This window comes from Ovis canadensis, chromosome 1 (genome assembly GCF_042477335.2).
Source record: "Ovis canadensis isolate MfBH-ARS-UI-01 breed Bighorn chromosome 1, ARS-UI_OviCan_v2, whole genome shotgun sequence".
Taxonomy (NCBI): Eukaryota; Metazoa; Chordata; class Mammalia; order Artiodactyla; family Bovidae; genus Ovis; species Ovis canadensis.
Genome location: NC_091245.1, coordinates 35279525 through 35302958, shown reverse-complemented (window position 1 = coordinate 35302958; position 23434 = coordinate 35279525). Strand labels below are relative to the sequence as shown.

At 43.1% G+C, this 23434-nt stretch overlaps 1 protein-coding gene across 18 annotated transcripts in view; it reads right to left on the bottom strand.

Moving 5' to 3' along the window:
- The window catches only part of FGGY (FGGY carbohydrate kinase domain containing), a 510923-nt gene that overhangs the window by 7477 nt on the left and 480012 nt on the right, over positions 1-23434 (bottom strand). The gene's annotated exons all lie outside the window — the stretch shown is intronic.

Sequence of the window (23434 nt, the reverse complement as noted above, 5' to 3'; positions counted from 1 at the left end):
GAGGTCCTGTCTTGGGAACAGCTATTGAACTCTTATTGTTAAGGATGTAGTCATTCTGGGGTCACATATGTACAACTTCTTACTCTATACATGTATTAATTACGACGTACCAGACACTGTGCTAGGAATACAGATTTGTGTAAGACATGCTGTATGGCCTAGAGAAACTCACATATCAGCAGAGGAGGAAAGAAACCTAAGAATCTGGCTACCACACACAATGTGAAAGGCCTGAGTGTCTTCAAAACATGCCCAAGTGTTTCCTTGAACATCCTTACCACTTTACTAGTGAGTTATTTATTTACATATACATGCATATGTATTTATACAATTCTATAAACATTATATTTATTATTTATCACTAATTCTGGTGTGGCAAGTCATGTACTTACTAGTTTATATTCCTTCTCTGCCTCTTCATCCTTCATTCTAACCAGAATGTAAGCTACATAGGCTGGGAGATATGTCTATTTGCTGCTTAATCTCAGTACCTAGAATATTCATAAAACATATTGAGCCCCTTCCATGTGCCAAGCACAGCATTCAATATATATGGAAAACAGAGATGAAGAATAAGTGGTCCTTTCAACAAGGAGCTCACCATGGAATGGAAAAGACATTTACTGCAATCAAAATAGAATGTGATAAATACATGCTAGAAGCAGATCAACTTCTTTTCAATAGTTATTCAAGGATTAAGAAACTTGATACTTTTTCATCTGCTAATCACTTACACATATTTCCAATCTGGCAAATATGTTCTACCTGCTCTTTCCCAAGGATGCCATGGACATTCTGACTAGTTATCTGGCTTCCTAGTGTCCAGTGGTTTTAAAAGTGCTGTTTGGGAGGTCAGCGATGCTGAGTAAGAAGCCCACTGACAGAAGGAAAAAAAAAAACCAGTAGGCTTACTAAGGAGGAGGTTTGAAAAATTATGAAAAATTATTGAAAAGGGAATCAAGGTGAAAGGATAAGAACCAACAAAGGGCAGTCTGGAGACATTTTGTAAAAGAGCAACCGTATCTTAGTATGGTCACTGCTGTTCCACTTAGCAAGAATATTTAAAGAGCTCTGCTCACCCCAATGTATGTCAGAATGTTCTCCTTCATAAACTAAATTCTGATTTCCTTTAAAGCAGGTCCCATGTGTTGCTGAGATGGTCACAGTCATCCCCCTCACCAACTTTGCCACTAGGTCTCCTGTTTTGGGCTTGCTTCTTCCTTCACAGCGGTGCTCTGTTCTGCTCTGCTTGTTTTAGGGCAGACCTGCCTGCTCTGAATCTTAAAAATACCCTGGGGGAATCCACGGCATTGGGCTTAGGCTTTAGACTTGAGCCGACATTCCAAGACCGCCTTCATGGGTGGGATCCAGGAAACTTGTATTATACAAGAAGCATCATAAATGTCACTTGCCTTCCCACCATAATCGATGTGTAGACACATGGCAAGAAATTCTTTCTTCCTGTCTTCATGTTACTTTTGCTTATTTTTAAAATAAAATTTTGAGGAATAAAAGCAATAGAGATTTCAAAGGTTTAACAAGAGGTTATTTTGTTTCTTACAAAAGTACAGATTTAAGACATTAAGCAGAGCTCAGGTACTGATTCCACAGAAGGTCTTTCCTGACTCATCCTCACTGCCTGCCTCCCACCTAGAATGGGTTATCTGCTACCCTAGAAACTTGTGCTTCCATCTATCATAGCATTTATGACACAGTACCACAATTTTTTGTTAACACATAGCTGCCCCAACTAGACTCCTGCTCCTTAAGCAGCAACTCTTTTAACTATTTCCACTGCCAAACTCAGCATCTGGTATATCATACGTGCCCAGCAAATGTCTATGGGATGAATGAACTTAAGGACCATACACGTGAAGGAATGTTAAAATGGAAGTTTTGTCTGAGAGCTAAAGTTGACAGATATAAGATACCAAAGTGAGCTGGAAACAGACCACCCTGAAAGGGTAGCTGAGGACCCATAAATCAACTCTGAAACCTTTCATCCATGTGGAAGGTCAGAAAAAGAGCTGGAATTTTAGGAGGGAGCTGTGTGTGGACTGAGCATCAGGTCTCCTTCCAGGGGAGGGGGTGAGAGCATGGTTTCACTGATATCAACTGGTATCTGCACATATGCCCCTGAGGTTGTGGGACAGGGTGTGCTGAGTATACCTCCGGTCTGGAGGAGATGTGCTGGCTGGCAGCTTTGGTGTAGAAGTGAAGGAGGGTTGCCCTGGGATCAGCCAGTACTGCCAGTGTCTGTCAGACTTCACAAGGCATGACTGTTTTCCACAGACCCGAGGTGGCCACAGGTGAGAGGGCTTTGTGGGTTGTCTTAGATCCTGGCCAGTATGGCTATCTAATGAGGAGAGGGAACCTGCACTGGGAACCTGCTATAAAGCACAGAAAGCTCAGCTCAGTGCTCTGTGATGATCTCCATGATTGGGATGGGGGTGGGATGGCAGGCAGGTCCAAGAGAGAGAGGGTATATGTGTACAAATAGCTGATGCCGTTCACTGTACAGCAGAAATGAACACAACATTGTAAAGCATTATATTCCAATTAAAAGAGAGAGAAAAAAGAAGCTTGAGGCAACCAACTGGATTTTTAAGGAATTAAAAGAGCTACTAGAACAGAGAAGGACAAGGACAAGATACAATGAGATATCTACAGAAGTGGAGAGTCTCCCTAAAAAATCTGCAATGGAGCCTAGCTGTAAATACATTTTTGACTTAGCACCAAGTCCATTTATGACAGTGCCATTCAAGATAAGAACTTTCCTACACCCCTTAACTCTCTTCCTTTCCAGCTTCCAACCACCTCTGAAGAACAAGAAGAAAGCTAACATATTCTTGGAGAGAAAGTGACTGAGGAAAAAAAGAAGAATCTAATCACAGACATCTCTTCATATCTCCAGCAGTTCTGGCTGGAGGAATGAGGAGCTATCTTATCTTTAGATGAACACTGATGTGATGAGCAGGATACATTTCTTGATATTCTAATGTTGGAATTTTGGTTATGTCTCATGACTTACAGGGACCATAAAACCCATATTATCTAAGTGACTTTCTGCTTACTTAAGAAAGTAATGGGACTACCAAAATTTTTAACTAGGCCTAAGAGAAACTAGCTAAAGTGGACAGATATGAAGGGACAGTGGGAATAAAAAATACAGTTGTTTTTCAATTAGTCTCAAAAATTGTGTATATGTGCATAATAAACAATAGATGAAAATATATTAAAAAATCAGGTTCAGGAGCATGGGTGGTTAGTTTTTTAGTGTTCACTTGTTTTTTCTGTCTTCACTTGATACAGTGGCATAAAGGGATTTGATCATTTGAAGGAGAATAAAACAAAACTGCACTCTAAAAAAAAAGTGATGCTTCTAGAGGCAATCAAAATGACTCGTGGTCATTCTCCTCTCTTCTGGGAGGCAGGGCTCATTAAGGGTATTCGACACAATATGGAGAATACCCAGAGGACTGGTGCTGTCATCAGAAATGGCACTGCTGAGTTTTCCCATTTTTCCAAATCATTAACATAAAACTGAAACCTCATGAACCCACTGGCTGCAGTAAATCTGGAAATTACCACCGCATAACAATATGAAATTATTATGGAAATGCTGACACGTGCTAAATATAGTCACCCCCCACAATATATTTCTGTTCAAAAGGGTTTATTTGAAGTTGGCCTCAAAATTCATTCTTTTTGTCAGCAGGCAAGAGCCGGACAATCTGGATTTGTAGCACGCTACCCTCTTTGTTGGGGAGTCTAGACAGAAACAACGAAGACAGGGACTTTTCTCTTTCCTTTTTGCCCACACAATGAGAGCTTTTGAAAACAAAATATTTGGTAAAATCGCCTTTTAATCACTTCTTTTCTTTCTCTCTATAAGGCCGAGCTATAAATAAACCATGAAAGTTCACATTTGATCGTCACTTCTGTAAGAAAAAATAGGAGCCCTGTACCAGGGGCATGAAAGGCCGCATTCATGGGGAATGACCCTTCCCTGCCGTGTCAAGGCCGAGATACCAGTCCGCACACACAGCTCACCACTTTCCTGGGAGCAGCGCTGGCAGCCACCAGGCCTGTGTAGGCCCAGGGAACTCCCAGTTCTCACGTGTTCCAGACTGGCTTGGGAGCCACTGAAGGGCTGTAAGCTACACTGGGTGAGGTACCCAGGGAAGTTAGGTTCAAGAAAGGAAGGCGCTCATCAGCACCCACGGAGAAGAAGGGGATTCCGAGAGTGGCAGACAGAAATGTCGGCAATTTGGGGAGCAGGGGATTTGATACTTCCCGTCCCACCCAGGAGAAGGGGGACAAAGACCTTATGACTTTGGGAAGGCTGGCAGGTAGTCTAGACTTAGGCACCAAAGTGCAGTGCAAGTTTGGCAGTGTCGAGCCATGGTCTACAGGGAAGAATAACCACAACCTGGCCTGGTGGGAGCTAAACTGTGACTCCCGAAAGGCAGGAACCATGTCACTCTAAGTCTCATGCTGAACATGGTCCTCGCACATAAGGGCATAGTTGCTTGGCTCATGTTGGCTGAGCTGCTGAATGAAAGGGTGGTGACATTCATGCCAGAGGTAATGGAAGATCACCTAGTGGTGTTTCTAAAATAGCATACATGTGCTCCAGGGAGTGCTGGAGATGATTTCCTAAGATTTCAGAAGAAAATATTGGGAGTGCTACTTATACGACTTTAAGTCTGAGGAAATCAATTCAGCTTTAACATGCAGATCGTCACCAGTTCTAAAAGCTGGTGCACACATCAGTCATGAATGAGTAAGACGAGCGAGGCCTCCTGAAGGGAGGACAAGAGTGCTGCCCTGCCACAGAGGACAGCAGGGCGCTCCGTGCTGTGGCCCCGGCCTCCAGGGCTTTGCCACACGTCAGCACTTACATGTTCCAGGTCGGTAGGTTTAGGTGCAAGCGTGCGTGTGCAGTTGCTAAGTCACGTCTGACTCTTTGTGACCCCATGGACTGTATAGCCAGCCAGGCTCCTCCATCCATGGGATTTCCCAGGCAAGAATACTGGAGGGGGTTGCCATTTCCTCCTCCAGGGGTCTTCTTGACCCAGGGATTGAACCTGTGTCTCCCACATCTCCTGCTTGGCAGGTGGATTCTTTACCACTGAGTCACCTGGAAAGCTAATAAGTCAGATAGACAAAGATAAATACTGTATGACGTCATTTATATGTGGAATTTTAAAAAATAATACAAATAAACTCATATGTAAAACAGTAGAGGACAAACCAGTGTTTACCAATCGGGACAAGGATGGAAGGATGGGTAAGATGGGGGTAGGAGATTGAGAGAAATAAATTATGCATAAAATAGATAAGCAATAAGCATATACTGTACTATTGTACAGCACAGGGAATCATAGTCTTTATCTTGTAATAACTTCATGGAGTATAATCGGTAAAAATACTGAATCACTATGCTGTATACTTGAAATTAACATAATATCATAAATCAACTGTACTTTAATTAAAAAAAGAATACTGTTTGATATATATAGAGGCACATACAAAATCATTTAGAAATCGTCAATACTCATTTAAAAATCATTAAAAACTCATCTGGCCAAAGACAGTGTAATTTCAGTTATTGAATAATGTTAGTATGATGCTATTATTATGAAATAGTATCTTATTTCAGCTCTATTTCAGTTGTTTTATGTGTAAATAATCTACAAGCACAGTAGAATATGTATATGCTTTTTCATAAATAAGTTTCCATGTATTTAGGATGTAAGTTCAAATTTTTTTTAAACTGATGGGAGTTCATGCGCCAAAAAGCAAGGTATCCATTGGCCCAACAGTCAACTCCCATGGTTGTTGCTAGGTTACCAGTTCAGCCAAGATATTGCAGGTGCTACTTTGTGCTGTGCATTGTACTAATCACTTTATGTACATGACTCTTTAAATTCTCAAAATGACTATGACACAGATATCATCTATCTTCACTTTATGGACCAAGAAGTGAACGGAGAGTATGAGGAATTTACCTAAGGTAAGAAAGTGAATATGCAGTAAAGCTAGAATTCAGACCCACCTCTGACTCCAGGCTTTTGCTTAGCCCTACACTCAGCCATGACCCTCCTGTCTTCCTTGCAATGCAAAAACCTTGCGCTTGAGTCCCCAGGTGGTGGTGGTTTAATAAGTTGTGTTCAACTCTTGTGACTCCATGGATTGTAGCCTGCCAGGCTCCTCTGTCCATGGGATTTCCCAGGCAAGAGTACTGGAGTGGGTTGCCATTTCCCTCTTCAAGGCAGCCACCAGGGAAACCCTGAGTCCCCTGGGCTTGAGTTCAAATCCCACTTCTGCTGCTGATTAGCCGTGTGATCGATGTGTGTGCGTTTGTGAGACACACCAATACAGAACACTGTACCTTTTTTCAAAGATGCTGACACATAGCTCCGAAATACATGAATCTGCCTTCTTGAGGAACTCTGACTCATGTTACTGGAACAACAAGTTCACATGCTAATGTGTGGGCTGAGGCACATGACCCCTCCGTAGGAAAACAAAGTACAGCAATGTGATTTTCCTCCAGCAAGTGTTAAGAAATGGCTCGTTGTTCTTCTGTTTGTTTTTCGTTTTGACACACTCATCTTTTGACCTGCACCTGGTATTCTGTGTAACCTCTGTGACAACAATTGAGAAGCAAGAAAGGATGAGAGAAAGGAAAGTAAGTCTTCATCACTAATCATGACATAAAGACTCACACCTCATTTATAATTTTAAATACTTGGTATCAATCTACCTACCTGTATGTGAAATTATATTGTCAATTTATCTGCATCCTTGCTTACTGTCTATTTCTTCCTCGGCTTTCACATCTACTCCTTCCTTGTGAACCTAAGCTCTATGAAATCAGGTCCGTGGCTTTCTTATTCACTGATGTATCCTTAGCTTTTAGGAGGATGTTCGCTGAAGGTTATTTGAAAGTATACACTAATTAAGTGTCTGTTCTGGTGAGGCACTGTATATCTATATCTTGCCTCATTTGATGCTCACCAACATTCTATAATGAAGGACTTATTATCTAAATTTATAATGAGGAAACAGAGGCTCAGAGCGGTTAAGTGACTTTCCTAAGCTAGTAGATGGATTAGCTAGGATTTGAAACTTGCTTTAACTCATGAATAAGACCAGGCCTATTCCTTGACAAGCTCACAGTTAATACATCTCCAGCATTAGTTCAAGACAATTTATCTTGCTCTGATGACTTTAAGGCCCTGTAAAACCCTAAAAGCTTGCTTTCTCCATCATCAAAGACAAATTCAATTATAGTTATGATATTGTGCTCACAAAGGCAGGAAGATTCGTTGATGTATGGAAAGACTGTTCATATTAATTTATGACACAAACAAAATTATTGCCAGCTGTATGACCCTGAGTAAGGCTCTAGCCCTCCCTGGGACTCACTTTCCTTATCAGCAAAATAAAGGGATTGGATTAGATTATTTTTAAAATCTTTGCCAGCTTTGCAATCTGTTGGTTCCATGTACATGTCTTTTTTTAATTAACTCTCAGTTGACAAATGAACCAGTTACTCTCAATGGTACATTTTATTAGGGTTTTGTTTTTTTTTTAACTAGGTTCACTCTAAGAGGGAATATACCTACTGTGCTTTCCCAACAAGGTACAGCCTCATTCCAAGTCAACCATGCAATCATGGTAGAGGGGAGAGTTCCCATAATAGGTAAGGATACCTACCACTGTGATATTTTGAGATGTGGTCCTAATACAGGGCCTGGTTGCAAAGGGGTTGGGCCCTAAAATGAATAGTTGAGTGACTATTCATCCTAGTTACATTGGTTTGACTTGGCTCTTATGAGTTTTCTCAAAGGCAAAGTATCAAGCTTCTTGCTAAAAGCATCAGATTATAGACTTCAAAACTGCAAGCTATCACCCATTTAATAATCTTTTGTTGACTGAAAAAGAAATGGTCCTGCTGATATTTCTGGCTGAGTACTGCAGTAAGCTGTAACAGAAATAATACTAATAACAATAACTCAACAACAAAAATAATAATGGCAGCTAATGGCCCAATACTCTATTAAACACTTTTTTGTTGCTGTTGTTGAGTCACTACGTTGTGTATGATTCTTTGTGACTCCACTGACTATAGCTTGCCAGGCTCCTATGGAATTTTCCAGGCAATAATACTGGAGCCAGTTGCCATTTCCTACTCTCTCCAAGGGATCTTCATGACCCAAGGATTGAACTCATGTCTCTTGTGTCTCCCGCATTGAAGGCGGATTCTTTACCATTGTGCCACTTGGAAAGCCCCATTAAACACTTTACCTACTTCACATCCCCAACTGAAAGATAAGGAGACAGACAGTTTTGGGATTCTATTCTTAACCATTCTGGAGAAGGCAATGGCACCCCACTCCAGTACTCTTGCCTGAAAAATCCCATGGACAGAGGAGTCTGGTAGGCTGCAGTCCATGGTTGCTAAGAGTCAGACACGACTGGGAGACTTCACTTTGACTTTTCACTTTCATGCATTGGAGAAGGAAATGGCAACCCACTCCAGTGTTCTTGCCTAGAGAATCCCAGGGATGGGGGAGCCTGGTGGGCTGCCGTCTATGGGGTCGCACAGAGTTGGACACGACTGAAGCGACTTAGCAGCAGCAGCATTCTTAACCATTCACTGTGGAACAAAGGCTTTGGTGATAAGAGAGACCATAATTCAAACCCTAGCTCTGCCATTTAACACTCTTGAGTCTCAGTTTTAAAAATGGGAATCTTAATACCTATTTTATAGGTATATTGTTATGAAATAAATGATGAAAAGCATTGTGATTGTTATTATTACTACTACTATTTACTCATCAACTGAAACAAACCTTATTTTCCCAGAAGCTTTATTAAAAGTAAGAGTTAACATGCATTACTCATGCTTGGATATATGTTTCAGGTTGGTGGGGTGGGTGGATTAGGGAAGGTGGTGGATGTCAACAGTCTCATGGCTCCTTATCATCATTTCTGGATGACTGCTTCTCCATCTGCAAGCAAAAACCTCTTCTCTGAGTTTTATGCCATCTAACGATAGAGATACAATCTTATTTAGTTCCTCTGCATCTCCGTGCTGTCATCATTAGCCTCTTGCTGATGTCAAATGAGCCTAAGGCTTAGATATCATCTCCCTATCTATCCATCCAGGGGTTTGTCATCATCATGTACTTCAGCATCTGTCTACAAGACCCATCCAATGCTTGAGTCTTATGGTTTCCAAGTGTTTCCAATATTATAATTGCCACTTTCTGACTTCAGTTGCCCAATAATTTAATCGTTTGCCACATCATTCCTATCAACTGTCTTCCTCCACCCGACAGTTATTGCCAGAATCTCAGTCCCTTTTTTTTCAGTCTATATACCTCTTCTGACTTACTTCTTCCATATATAGGGGTGAGTCCCCATCCATTAAATCAAACACTGATCAATAAGAGTCACCACTAATTCTCTTTTGTTAAATTCAATTGATATATCTAATCCACAGATATTCCTTAGCTAGAATATGCTTCATTTATGACTGTAGGAGAAAAACAAAGTTTAGGAAGGAGTAGACTGATGGGAGATTGCAACTTGAGAAAATACGGGATCCTGAAAGTTCTCAGGGTCCAACCACCTTGGAAATTTACACTTCCTGTTTCAAAGCTAATTTTGTATTGTGAAGATATTTTTTGGCCAATAGATCAGGCACCATAATTGATAGCAGAAAATAAAAATGTGATGGCATTAACATTTTTTAATGTTCCAAATCTGATGTATTTATTTTATTATACTCTGTTGTAAAACCAAAAATTCCCCCATTGCACAGAGGCCAATATCCTATAAGATCATGAAAAAGTGGTGTAGGACATGCAAGACATGATGACTGAGCTGCAAGGGATGTTGGGTAGTCACTAGTCAATTTCTCTGTGTTTAGGTTGGTAAATAACCAAATTTTCTATGACACAGGTATTTTTCCATCTATCTTGTCCTCCACACTCCTTAAAGCTCCATGTTTTAGGTTTCTAACTCTCCTAGATCAGAGTCATATAGAAGTGGGGCATGCACATCCTGGTCTAGCCTTTGGGGTTGGCATTAGACTGCTTTATGGTACAGATGTGCTTCTGGATATGCCAAAATGCATTTCAAACCTACAACAGGAGGACAAAGACAAGCAGAGAGAATGCATCTGAAACCAGGAGTAGAGGAGGCCGAAGACGTTGGCAAAGCATCAAAAGCATGAGAAAGCCTGGAGGGAAACTGGGAAGGAAGGAGAGAGCTGACGTACACAGAATTAAAAAAGCACAGCAGGCAGGTCCAGGATAAATCATATGTGTCCTTTTAAGTTGGTTTATGAGCTTTTTTTGTGTTCCCAAAGCCCCCTCTATCTTAGCACTTGGCACGCAGTAGGATAAATGTCTGTTTACTTATATGTTTCTTACACTAGACAGTGAGAGCTCAGAGGAGAGAGGCCATTAATTTTACCAGTATCCTCAACAATTGATATAATGTGACTTTTCAATAAGTAATGTTGAGAGAGTGAAAGCACGAATGAGCAGCTAGATCAATGAATGAATGAATCGGGGACGGGATATCTGTATAATTCAACTTTGGGATCTCCCTCAGCTGTACTTTCTGATATTTGCTGTCAGGTCAGCCTATTCTTCACTTTCAGATATCACACAGTTAAGAGCATGGGCTCTGGACTGCCTAGATCAGAGCCTTGGCTCTTTTAACTGAATGGCTTAGGCAATTTAATGACCTCTTTATGCCTCGGTTTACTCATCTGTAAAGTAGAAACGATAGATATAATTACTCATAGAGTTAGTAAGACAAGAGAAAATACATGCAAACCATCTAATTTAGTGCCTGGCACAAGTGAGAGCTAAAAAATTTGTTATTTTTATAAAAATCTCCACTATCTCCATCCCAGCACTATACAGGATCTTATATTGTTTTCTTGAGCACTACTATTTAAAGACAGCACTTCCTAATCTTCTGCTACATGTGACATGCTGCCTGGGCAGGGGATTGATAAAGAGCATGGAATGAAGGCATTGCTCAACCCTGAATACCAACTGATGCCTCTGGTTAATGCGGGGAAGGAAGGAGGACAATGAGCAGAACGGGGCCTCTAGGCAATAAAAGTTGTAGGAGCTTGTAGGTTTAGAAATACGGAGTTTATTTTTGGGTTGGACTTCCAGGCCTTTTACATAAAACAAAGAAAACAACAACTATGTCAGCTGTGTTTATGAACATGAGCTTGCACTGGCTTTCTCAAAACAGAGGGAATTCAGTCTACCTCCCTCTGTTTGCTAAATTATTGACAAACACATGATGTACTGGAAAGAAGACTGACCTGGAAATCAGGAAGCTCTGGTCCTGTATGAATCTCAGTCTGGGCTCAGTAATTTTGAATGAACTGCTTCCTTTCTTTGGATACTAGTTTCCTCATCTCCAAAACGAGAAGTCTGAGCCAGATAATGTTTTACTTTTCAACAAATAGTTATTGAGGATCCACTGTGTGCCAGACATTGTACTAGGCACTGTGGATACGTAAGTGAATCAGATGACTCTGATCCTTGACCTCATGGAGTTTAGAGTCTATTAGAAAAACACAGGAGCTATGTGAGAGCGCCAGATGGAGACAAAACTAGTTTGGGGGCTTAGCGAACTATCTGAAAGTTCACAAGGACATGGGCAAACAGTTAAAGAAAATTGATGAAGAGGGTCCCAGGCTGAAGAAAAGGCATATTTGCAGGTCCCAAGTCAAGATAATATGGCACATTCGAAGAACTAAAAGAAGTCCAAGGTAGTTTGTAGACAGAATGCAGGGAGAGTGAAAACAGACAAAGCTACAAATGAAGGCAGGAATAGGTTTTGGGGTGGCCTTTTAAAATCATGTTAAAGGTTTCCAACATTATGCCAAAGTCAAGGCGAAGACACTGAAGATTTTTAAGCTAAAGCATCCTATTTAAGTTTGTAAAAGATCACTTTGGCAGGTGTGTAGAGAATGGATTAGAGTGGTAGAAGTGGTGGTAGGGAACCCATTCAAGAGGCTCTTGAGAAGTCCAGGTGAGAGCTGACGGTGGCTTGGACTAGGATGGGGCTGTGCAATTAAAGCAAAGTGGAGAATTAAAGAGACACAATGAGTAGTTTAGAAAGAGACCAGGAGAGACCAAAGTGGGGGAAGAAGAAGAGGGTGGGCTCCGAATGTCCTTGAGGTCCTGGCAGAAGTGATTAAATAGATGTGGTACCATTACCTATAGTGCCACGTCTAAGCTAGCGCCAGTTCTGCAGGCAAAGGTGGAGATGTTGAGTTCAGGTTTGAACCTATTTAAACTGAGACGCCTGTGAGACCTTTAAGTGTAGATGTAGAACTGCCTGCATATCAATAGAAAATGAATCCTTAGAAGTGGATGAGAGGGACAAGATGTTATAGGTAGAAAGGAGAGACAGGAGCTGACAAGGAATCTGGAAAACAGCATTAAGAGCATCTCAGTAGGAGGAAGATCAAGAAAGTATGCTGTCAATGGGAAAGTGTTTCCAAATGAACTTATCTATGAAACAGAAACAGACTCACAGCCAGAGAGGACAGACTTGTGTTCGCCAAGGGGAGGGAGAGTGAGTGGGGGGGGAATGGATTGGGAGTTTGCAGGTAACAAGGTCCTACTGTATAGCACAGTGAACTATATTCAGTATTCTGTGATAAACCATAATGGAAAAGAATGCAAAAATGAATGCATATATATATATATATTTATATATGAATAATGCAATTACTTTGCTGTTCAACAGAAATTAACACAATATTGTAACTCAACTATACTTTAATCGAGTTTAAAAAAATAAAAAGAAAATTGTTTCAATGAAGCTTGTACGCCACACTGCAAAATGCTGCTCAGGGTAAAGCAGGGTAAGGCCCGGACAGTCCTTTGTGGTGTGCAATGACCTAGGTTAGCATTAGTGACCTAAACTATCGTGATTCTGGTTGATTTGTGGAAGAGGAAGGCAGATCATGTTTGGTTGAGGAGGGAGGTGGTGTGTAGAAAATCATGACAGGGCTTCCCTGGTGGCTGAGTGGTAAGGAATTCTCCCGCCAATGCAGGAGACATGGGTTCGATCCCTGATCTGGGAAGATCCCACATGCCACAAAGCAACTAAACCCCTGTGTCAAAACTACTGAGCCTGTGCTCTAGAGCCCACACACCACAGCTTCTGAAGCCCGCATGCCTAGAGCCCACACTCAGCAACAAGAGAAGCCACCCCAGTGAGAAGCTGGTGCACAACAGCTAGAGAGTAGCCCCCACCCACCACAACTGGAGAAAAGCCCGCACAGCAAGGAAGACCCGGAACCACCAAAAATAAACAAATAGAGTGATGCAAAATAAAGAAAATCACGACAATGATGCTGGCCACTTTTTAAAGCGTTTTTGACTGTGAGAGGCAGTAACTGGAAGGGCTGATAGGGAGAAGAAGAGATTTTATTTTTAAGATGAGAGTTTGTGGTAGCACTGTCCAATAGAAATAATGTGAATTCTGTAAGTAATTTTAAATTTCCTAGAAGCCATTTAAAACAGTGAAAAGAAACTGCTGAACTTTATTTTAATGTCTTTTACTTACCCTATTATATCCCAAATATCTTTTCAACAAGATAAAAATTATTAATGAAGCAGTCTATGTTCTTGTATTCATACTAAATCTTCAAAATCTGGTATGTCTTCTACACATTTCAGTTTGTTCTGGCCACATTTCAAGTGCTCAGTAACTATGTCTGATGAGTGGCTACAGTGTGGAATAGCACAAGTTTAGAGCAGCTTTAAATATTGATGGAGAGTTAGTATGGAAGGAGAGGCTAAATACGCCAGAGGAAGACACCAATGGATTATCAAAGGTAGTGGGAGGTGGAGGAGCCTCTGATGACAGGTAGGGTGTCCTTTCCACTCTACCAAATGTAAAGGAGCAAAAGGCTGCATCTGGATGTAAGCAGTGGCATGCTGATAAATGCTCAACAATTGGCTCTATATATTAAAAAAAAAGGCTCTGATTCATAGCACTGGGGTGTAAAGACTTCCACTATGGCTGATTTCATGGGAAAACAATGGAAACAGTGAGAGACTTTATTTTGGGGGGCTCCAAAATCACTGCAGATGGTGACTGCAGCCATGAAATTAAAAGACACTTGCTCCTTGGAAGAAAAGCTATGACCAACCTAGACAGCATATTAAAAAGCAGAGATATTACTTTGCCAACAAAGGTCCATCTAGTCAAAGCTATGGTTTTTCCAGTGGTCATGTATCGATGTGAGAGTTGAACTATAAAGAAAGCTGAGTGCCGAAGAATTGATGCTTTTGAACTGTGGTGTTGGAGAAGACTCTTGAGAGTGTCTTGGACTGCAAGGAGATTTAACCAGTCAACCCTAAAGTAAATCAGTCCTGAATATTCATTGGAAGGAGTGATGCTGAAGCTGAAGCTCCAATACTTTGGCCACCTGATGTGAAGAGCTGACTCACTGGAAAAGACCCTGATGCTGAGAAAGACTGAAGGCAGGAGAAGGGGATGACAGAAGATGAGATGGTTGGATGGCATCACCGACTGTATGGACATGATTTGAGTAAGCTCTGGGAGTTGGTGATGGACAGGGAAGACTGGCATGCTGCAGTCCATGGGATCACAAAGAGTCAGACGCAACTGAATGGCTGAACTGAACTAAATGTGATGTCACTGAAAGTGAAGCTGGGCAGAGATGCCCACAGTTGCCTCCTGGGAGCAGGCAAGTCAGCTTCAGCACATCACTGGATATGAGAAACACAGGTTTGACAGTAGGTGTCTTTCCAATGGCTTTATTTTCTTTTTGAGGTAGTTAGGGGTTGAAAATAAATAGGAGGTCATATGCCTGAATGTGAGAGGAAAGATAGGGCTGGGAATGGAGAAGATTTGATATCATGTTGCAGAAAATTAGAGACTTATCTGATGTATTAGTCTGGTTTCTATGAGGAAGCAAATGGACACCCACATTGGGTAACTGAAGTAAAGCTTAACAAAGGGTTTGTTTTAAAGAAGGTTTAGGAAAAGACTAGCAACAGTGGAGAACCATTACCGCCTCCTGGCCTGAAGCAGCAAGGGGAGGGAGTGATTCCCATCACCTGGAGAGAAGATGGGAAGAGGGTGAGGGCCACATGCTGGAACTGTGGAACTGTGGTCTATGGTATAGACACATGGTAGATGGATCAGCTAAACCGTGGCAATTCAGCAAGGAGGGAGCTGGGGAAACAAATAGCTCCATCCACCCTCCAGGCTTCCTCTGGTGCCCAGTGGCCAAATCCAGCTAGAAACTAGAGGGTGAGGGGGGCTGTCCGGGGATCATTCATACATAAAGTTAGAAGTCGGCCTCATTGTTGTATGTGTGCACGCGTGAGTGCTAAGTCGCTTCAGTCGGGTCCAGCTCTTTGTGACTACGGACTAAGCCTGCCAGGATTTTCTGTCCATGGGATTCTCCAGGCAAGAATACTGGAGTGGGTTGTCATGCCTCCTCCAGGGGATCTTCCCAACCCAGGGATCGAACCCAGGTCTCCTGCAGCTCCTTCACTGCAGGCGGATTCTTTACCGCTGAGCCACCAGGGAAGCCCCCTATTGCTGTATAGTGTTTCCCTATAGTGTTCAGTGGCCTTCAGGCAGGCATAAGGTCGAAAGCTGGATTCATCCTGGATTGGGATTTGGTAAAAGAAGAACAAAATGGGAAAGTGAAAAATGTAAATAGCCATAAGGAGATTGGCCAGCTGGAAGGAGAGAAGAGGGGTAAGAGGAAAAGAAAGAAAGTCCCACAACAACTTTTCAAAGCCAACGTTAATTCTGTTTTAGAGACTAGGAACTAGAGGTAAAGAGTGGCCTGCCTAAGAAGTACGCTTAGTTAGTGGAGGAGTCAGGAGACAGGTCTGCCGAATGGGCAGGCAGTTTCTGCACTGCTGGTCCACCTGCAAGCTAAGGAGTGATCTGATTGATTTGGGGAGAGGGGGTACACTTTCATGTTCATTTAAGCTCTTCATTGAAACGAAAATATTATTGGAATTTTCCTATCCTGTATATATGAACTCACACACACTGGAAAACTAAGATGCCCTTTGGTTTGTTGTTACGGATGCTCACTCCCAAGGGACAAGCTAAGAGGCGGGTAAGGTATGTGCAAGGGGGTCTGTGATGAAACAGAAGTGGTGTTACGCTCTCAGGCAGGCTCTTTCCTCCAGTCTGCATCTGCTCTGGTCTCCCCTCTACGCAGTACCCGACTAGGATCCCTTCTTCCTTACACCCAGTGGGGTGGGCAGAGGGGGCGAGAGAGTGCCATATGATTCCCCCTGTGTGTCTGGTACACAACTATAACCCATGCATATTCCCAGGGGTGTGGCCTGTGACAAACGCTTGGTGATTATAGGGTAAATGGAACCCTTCAAGGGCCATATTTCTGTGTCAATTACATGGTCTGACAACAGGGTAAAAGATGAGAAATGAGAATTCTCTAATTGCAAATTCTCTCTAATTGGGAGAGGTACATAGAAAGCACTGGAAATAGCTAGATTGGAATTCCTGTGATGTGACCTTGGAACTTAATCTCTCTTGCTCCATTTACAAAATCTCCTTCTTTATAAAATTTGGCCAATACCTAAATGGGTGGTTGTAAAGATTAAAGGAGACCAAGGGTGCAAAGCTCCTGCCTCATGCAAGAACTCAGCTAAAGTCCATTTTTCACACCTTCCTGTCCGTCTCTGGTCCTTTTGTTATTTAACTCTTTCTTTCATTTCTCACAATTATCACTTTCTTCTGATGCTGTATTCCATTGACAGAAGATAGTGGTGGTTTGCCTACAATTTTCCAATCAAGATTACTCTAGTTTTGTTTTGTTTGGTTTTGGTCACTTTGGGGTCTTGGTGACCTCAGGTGACCATTCCGTAGAAACCATGGCATTTCGGATCACGGCTTTCCCCCATCTTTGAATAAACACCGAAAGCTTTCTTTACCTTTTCTTCCAATTCTCATTTGCCATCTGGTGCCTGGTTTGGCTGCATCTGTGTTTGCTTAATGATTTGAGGCGAAGACTGAGTTTACATATGGGAAGAAGGAAAGGGCTTTGCTTGATTTCTTCCATATGTTCATTTATTCATATATTATGATTTTTGTAATCTCACCAGCACAGATCCCTTCAGACAATCCTTACCCTGTTCCTTGGAGACTCCCTTCTTTGTGTGTTCAGCTGGAAGTCTCTCTGAGAACATGTTTGCAATGCCCAATACCCTTGGCTTACTTACCCAATACATACAGCTCGGCATGGCTTTTAGACGGGGACAAAGTCAGTGTTCTTGAAAGTTCTTCTTTTTGATTGGAGGAGGCCTATTTGACACTGGCAATTCTGTGGAGTCAGGAGGCCTGGGGTCTAGTCTCTGCTCTCCATCTCTAACTGGCGTGAACTCAAACAAGTTTTATAACCATTCTGGTCCTCAGCTTATTTGTCATGCATCCAAAGGCTCAGGTTGGGTTTGCTCTGACACCTAAGAGCCTCACAGCACCCAATGTTCCCTCCTCTGTTTCTTCCTCTTCCTCTGGTACTGGGTCTGTGACCCTTACAGACGAGCGTGTAAAGTCCCAATGTGTGTTTTCCCTCTTCTTAGCTCCCAGGAAGAGGTATGTATGAGGGGGAATTCAAGAAAGGCATTTCCTCTCCTGCATAATGCATGAATGAAAGAGGATGAGCTCTATTTCTTGTTTTGTAAAAAGTCACTGTTATTTCTTTCCCTGCAGTACGCTTGGGACTCAGCTTCCGAGTGAAAGCGGATCCAGGTTTGAAACCCATCTTCACCAGCCTATGGACCTGGGCAATTTTCTTAATATTCCTAAGTCTTAATCTTTCTTCTCTGTAAAATGGGAATAATATCTACCTCATAGGGATTGTGAGTAGAAAGTTAGTTCAGTTCAGTCGCTCAGCTGTGTCCGACTCTTTGCAACCCCATGGACTTCAGCATACCAGGCTTCCCTGTCTATCAACAACTCCCGGAGCTTGCTCAAACTCATGTCCATTGAGTCAGTGATGCCATCCAACCATCTCATCCTCTGTCATCCCCTTCTCCTGCCTTCAGTATTTCTCAGCATCAGGCTCTTTTGCAATGAGTCAGCTCTTCACATCAGGTGGCCAAAGTATTGGAGTTTCAGCTTCAGCATCAGTCCTTCCAATGAACACCCAGGACTGATCTCCTTTAGGATGGGCTGGTTTGATCTCCTTGCAGGCCAAAGAACTCTCAAGAGTCTCTCCAACACCACAATTCAAAAGCATCGATTTTTCGGTGCTCAGCTTTCTTTATGGTCCAGCTCTCACATCCATATATGACTACTGGAAAAACCATCACTTTCACTAGACAGACCTTTGTTGGCAAAGTAATGTCTCTGTGTTTTAATATGCTATCTAGGTTGGTCATAGCTTTTCTTCCAAGGAGCTAGCGTCTTTTAATTTCATGGCTGCAGTCACTGTCCGCAGTGATTTTGGAGATCCAGAAAATAAAGTCTCTCACTGTTTCCACTGTTCCCCCATCTATTTGCCATGAAGTGATGGGACCAGATGTCATGATCTTCGTTTTCTGAATGTTGAGTTTTAAGCCAGTTTTTTTCAGTCTCCTCTTTTACTTTCATCAAGAGGCTCTTTAGTTCCTCTTCGCTTTCTACCATAAGGGTGTTGTCATCTGCATATCTGAGATTATTGATATTTCTCCTGGCAGCTTGTGCTCACCTAGGCCGGCATTTCACATAATATACTCTGCATATAAGTTAAATAAGCAAGGTGACAATATACAGCTTTGGCGTACTCCTTTCCCAATTTGGAACCAGTCTGTTGTTCCATGTCTGGTTCTAACTGTTGCTTCCTGACTTGCATACAGATTTCTTAGGAGGCAGGTCAGGTGGTCTGGTATTCCCATCTCTTTCAGAATTTTCCACAGCTTTTTTGTGTTCCACCTAGTCAAAGGCTTTGGTTTGTCAATGAAGCAGAAGTAGATGTTTTTCTGGAATTCTCTTGCTTTTTCTATGATCTAGCGGATGCTGGCAATTTGATCTCTGGTTCCTCTGCGTTTTCTCAATCCAGCTTGAACATCTGGAAGTTCTCGTAGCCTGCCGTTTTGTATAAAGCAAGCATTCACAAATGTTGGTTGCCTCTGTGCACAGTGGTTTCAGGGGTGAAATCCATGCTGCTGAAAAAGCTTCAAAGAAGCAAACTGATGATACTCAGAGAAGATCATAGAATCAGCTGGTGTCAAAGCCAGGACAAGAACTTGGGATTCTGGGCTGAAGATCTTTCCCATGAACTGAAGAGGGGTTGGGGGGAATGGAGCCCTGGATGGGATACATTGGGGAGAAGACATAGGCAAAGGGAGGAAGGTGGCCTACGCCTTGCCCCAGAGGGCTGGTGAGTGGAAGAGAGTCTCAGTGTGGCCAGGAATGTGTATGGGGGGAGGAGGAGGGCAAGTGGAGCGCTTTTTATGAATGTCCTCAAGTCAGTCTGGGCAGTTCTCTCCCACCCTGACTCCCTTCTCATTCCTCTCCCCCTTCCCACTCCGGCCTAGTCTGCGCTGGGAGTTGTTCTTGTTTAGTCACTAGGACTCTTTTGCGACCCCATGGACTAGAGCCCACCAGGCTCCTCCGTCCATGGGATTTCTCAGACAAGAACACTGGAGTGGGTTGCCATTTCCTTCTCCAAAGGATCTTCCTGGCCCAGGGATCGAACCTATGTCTCCTGCATTGGCAGGTGGGTTCTTTTCCACTGAACCATCAGGTGAGTCTGGAGTGTAGCCCAAAAGAAAAAAAAATTCTTTGAATGAATGTTTTGGATGTGGCTAGAGAGATAGGTGAGGTTATGTTTGATAGTTTGGGCAGGAAATCTTTGCAAGTTTGCTTGCAGAAGTCAAATTAATCTCTGCCAGTAATCAAGGAATGATCTGCCAGGTTAGAGACAAGGTGAGAAGAAATGATCGTGTCCACAGCCTCCCCTTGGACAGTCTGCTCAGGAACGTGAGGAGGAGCGACATGACACGGCTAGTTCAGACAGCTGTCTCCTCAGATCCTTCCTCTCTCTGTCAGGGAGCGGCTGAATCAGAGAGATGAGGGCTCACTCTTCCCCCTGGGACTGGCCCACTGCCTCTGATGCATGGCATGCATGTATGTATGATATGGTATGTATGTGTGTATGCACGCTGTATGTTATGGCTTGGCTGACATTCAAAGAGGTGCTGGCATGAGCTGGCTGAAGGACGGGGGAAGCATGCATCCAGCAGAGGAGAGGACCATGTGGAGGAAGGGGAAAATGACACATTTGAGGCAGGAGAAGGCCAGCAAGTTCAGAGCAGACAGAGCAAGGGCAAGGGTGGACGACACACAGCCAAGAGGCAGGCAGTGCCCGCACAGCCCTTGCTTGCAGTCTCCTTTCCCTGGGCACAGGGAAGCCAGAGGCGCACCACTGGGCTGCTCTGCCGTGTTCAACCTGGCAGGGGCCAGGTGCAGGGGTCCGGGGGGAAATCAGTGTAGTGCTATTGGACAAGAGAGATGCATACAGATATAAGAGGTGCTTTATGGACTATGCCAAAGCCTTTGACTGTGTGGATCACAATCAACTGTGGAAAATTCTGAGAGAGATGGGAATACCAGACCACCTGACCTGCCTCTTGAGAAATCTGTATGCAGGTCAGGAAGCAACAGTTAGAACTGGACATGGAACAACAGACTGGTTCCAAATAGGAAAAGGAGTAAGTCAAGGCTGTATATTGTCACCCTGCTTATTTAATTTATATGCAGAGTACATCATGAGAAACGCTGGGCTGGAAGAAACACAAGCTGGAATCAAGATTGCCGGAAGAAATATCAATAACCTCAGATATGCAGATGACACCACCCTTATGGCAGAAAGTGAAGAGGAACTAAAAAGCCTCTTGATGAAAGTGAAAGAGGAGAGTGAAAAAGTTGGCTTAAAGCTCAACATTCAGAAAACGAAGATCATGGCATCCGGTCCCATCACTTCATGGGAAATAGATGGGGAAACAGTGGAAACAGTGTCAGACTTTATTTTTCTGGGCTCCAAAATCACTGCAGATGGTGACTGTAGCCATGAAATTAAAAGATGCTTACTCCTTGGAAGAAAAGTTATGACCAACCTAGATAGCATATTCAAAAGCAGAGACATTACTTTGCTGACTAAGGTCCGTCTGGTCAAGGCTATGGTTTTTCCAGTAGTCATGTATGGATGTGAGAGTTGGACTGTGAAGAAGGCTGAGCGCTGAAGAATTGATGGTTTTGAACTGTGGTGTTGGAGAAGACTCTTGAGAGTCCCCTGGACTGCAAGGAGATCCAACCAATCCATTCTGAAGGAGATCAGCCCTGGGATTTCTTTGGAAGGAATGATGCTAAAGGTGAAACTCCAGTACTTTGGCCACCTCATGCGAAGAGTTGACTCACTGGAAAAGACTCTGATGCTGGGAGGGATTGGGGGCAGGAGGAGAAGGGGTAGACAGAGGATGAGATGGCTGGATGGCATCACTGACTCGATGGACGTGAGTCTGAGTGAACTCTGGGAGATCGTGATGGACAGGGAGGCCTGGCGTGCTGCGATTCATGGGGTCGCAAAGAGTCGGACACGACTGAACGACTGAACTGAACTGAACTGGGAGGCTTTGGTGATGGAGGTGTTAGGGAACAAAAGTTGTCAGAAGCAGCTCAAGAACTCGTAGATATCTGGGCTTAGGCATCTGCCTGGTTAGTTGGAGGCAGAGTGAGGATTGGGATTGAGGGCTGTCCGCACACAGCCTGCTTCTCTAGATCTGAAAGGGCCTACTCAGGGCCATGGAGCAGCAAAGCCTCAGCCTTGCCTCTTCCTGTTCAGAGGACATCAGGTATAAGAAAAGAACATCAGCAGAAATAATGCTGCAAAGGTTCCTCACAGACCTGGCCAAAGCTTACATCAGCCAGCCATGTGGGTTTCAAGCTCCATTTCTCAGTAAGAAATGGATTTGTCCTTGTAAGTGCTACAAGATCTGGCACCTACTTCTGACATGTGAAGGCACTTTTTTTTTTTTTTTTTAACAGCAACTCTGGACAGCCTGGGAGTTTAAGTGTAACTTTTGGATACTCAGCACGGTATCTGTGGCTGAGACCCTCCCAAAAAGTCATCTCCCGGTTTCCTGAGTGTGGTCAGGAGGAGATGGGAAGACAGGAAAATGTGTCAGGACAGAAGACACAAGGCCATGGAAAGTACTAGAGCACTTATGCACAGACATCTTCACGCAAGCAACTGTGGCTGCTTGGAACCACAGAGCCTTTACCTGGGGGTTAATAGGGTGGGAGCCTCCACCCCAGAGTGAATGTGTACAGGACATACATAGGGAATTCAAGGGGGAACTTGGGAGCTTTTCAAGGCTGGAATGGACATGAAGCATGCGTTCTAAGTCGCTCTTTGCGACCCTATGGCCCATAGCCCGCCAGGCTCCTCTATTTATGGGATTTCCTGGCAAGAATACTGGAGTGGGTTGCCATGCCCTCCTGTGGGGGATCTTCCCAACCCAGGGATTGAACTTGTGTCTCTTAAGTCTCCTGCACTAGTAGGCAGGCTCTTTACCACTAGCGTTACCTGGGAAGCCCATGGACATGGAGAGGCCCGTTTAAATCAGACACTGGAAGGAAATTTCCTTCTGCCTCCTACTCTCTCACATCCCCAGCAGATTTCTGCTCAGGGGCCAGATCTTACTTCCATCCTTGTAGAAAAGAAGAAAATAAGAATCACCACTACTCCTTAAGCACTTATAGTAACCACAGCTAACATTATTTGGGGTCATACGCATTTTGCACCATGTTAAGAGTATACATGCCTTATTTCATCAATATTCACAGTGACCCTGTAAGATGGCTGCTATAATTATTAACTCTATTTTATAGGGGAGAGAAGAGAGGTTACTGTACACCTAAAACTAACACAACATTGTAAATCAACTGTATTCCAATAAAAACTAAAATTACAAAAAGGTAAACAGAGGTTAAGTAACTTGCTCAAAATTACCCAGATAGTAAATGATAAATCCATAATTCAAACCCAGGTAATAGAATCTATCTGTTTAACTCAGAGGTATATCAAAGAGCAGGGTGGTATGAGCTATTCACCTTGAGTGTGGACAGCGTGGGTGGGAGGGCTGCACTCTCTGTAGAGAATTAAAATATAAGAAGACTGGTTAAAAGGTTCATCTGATTTTATTATCACAGGCATTGGCAATTTGTCGGAGGTAAATCTCCCCTCCAGGGCACACTTACCATTCTCACAAGACAAGTGCCCTAGAAGGTAGCAATCACTAGGCACGTTTACAGATCTCAAATTGCATTTAAACACTCCCAACACACCCTGTACCTCCCT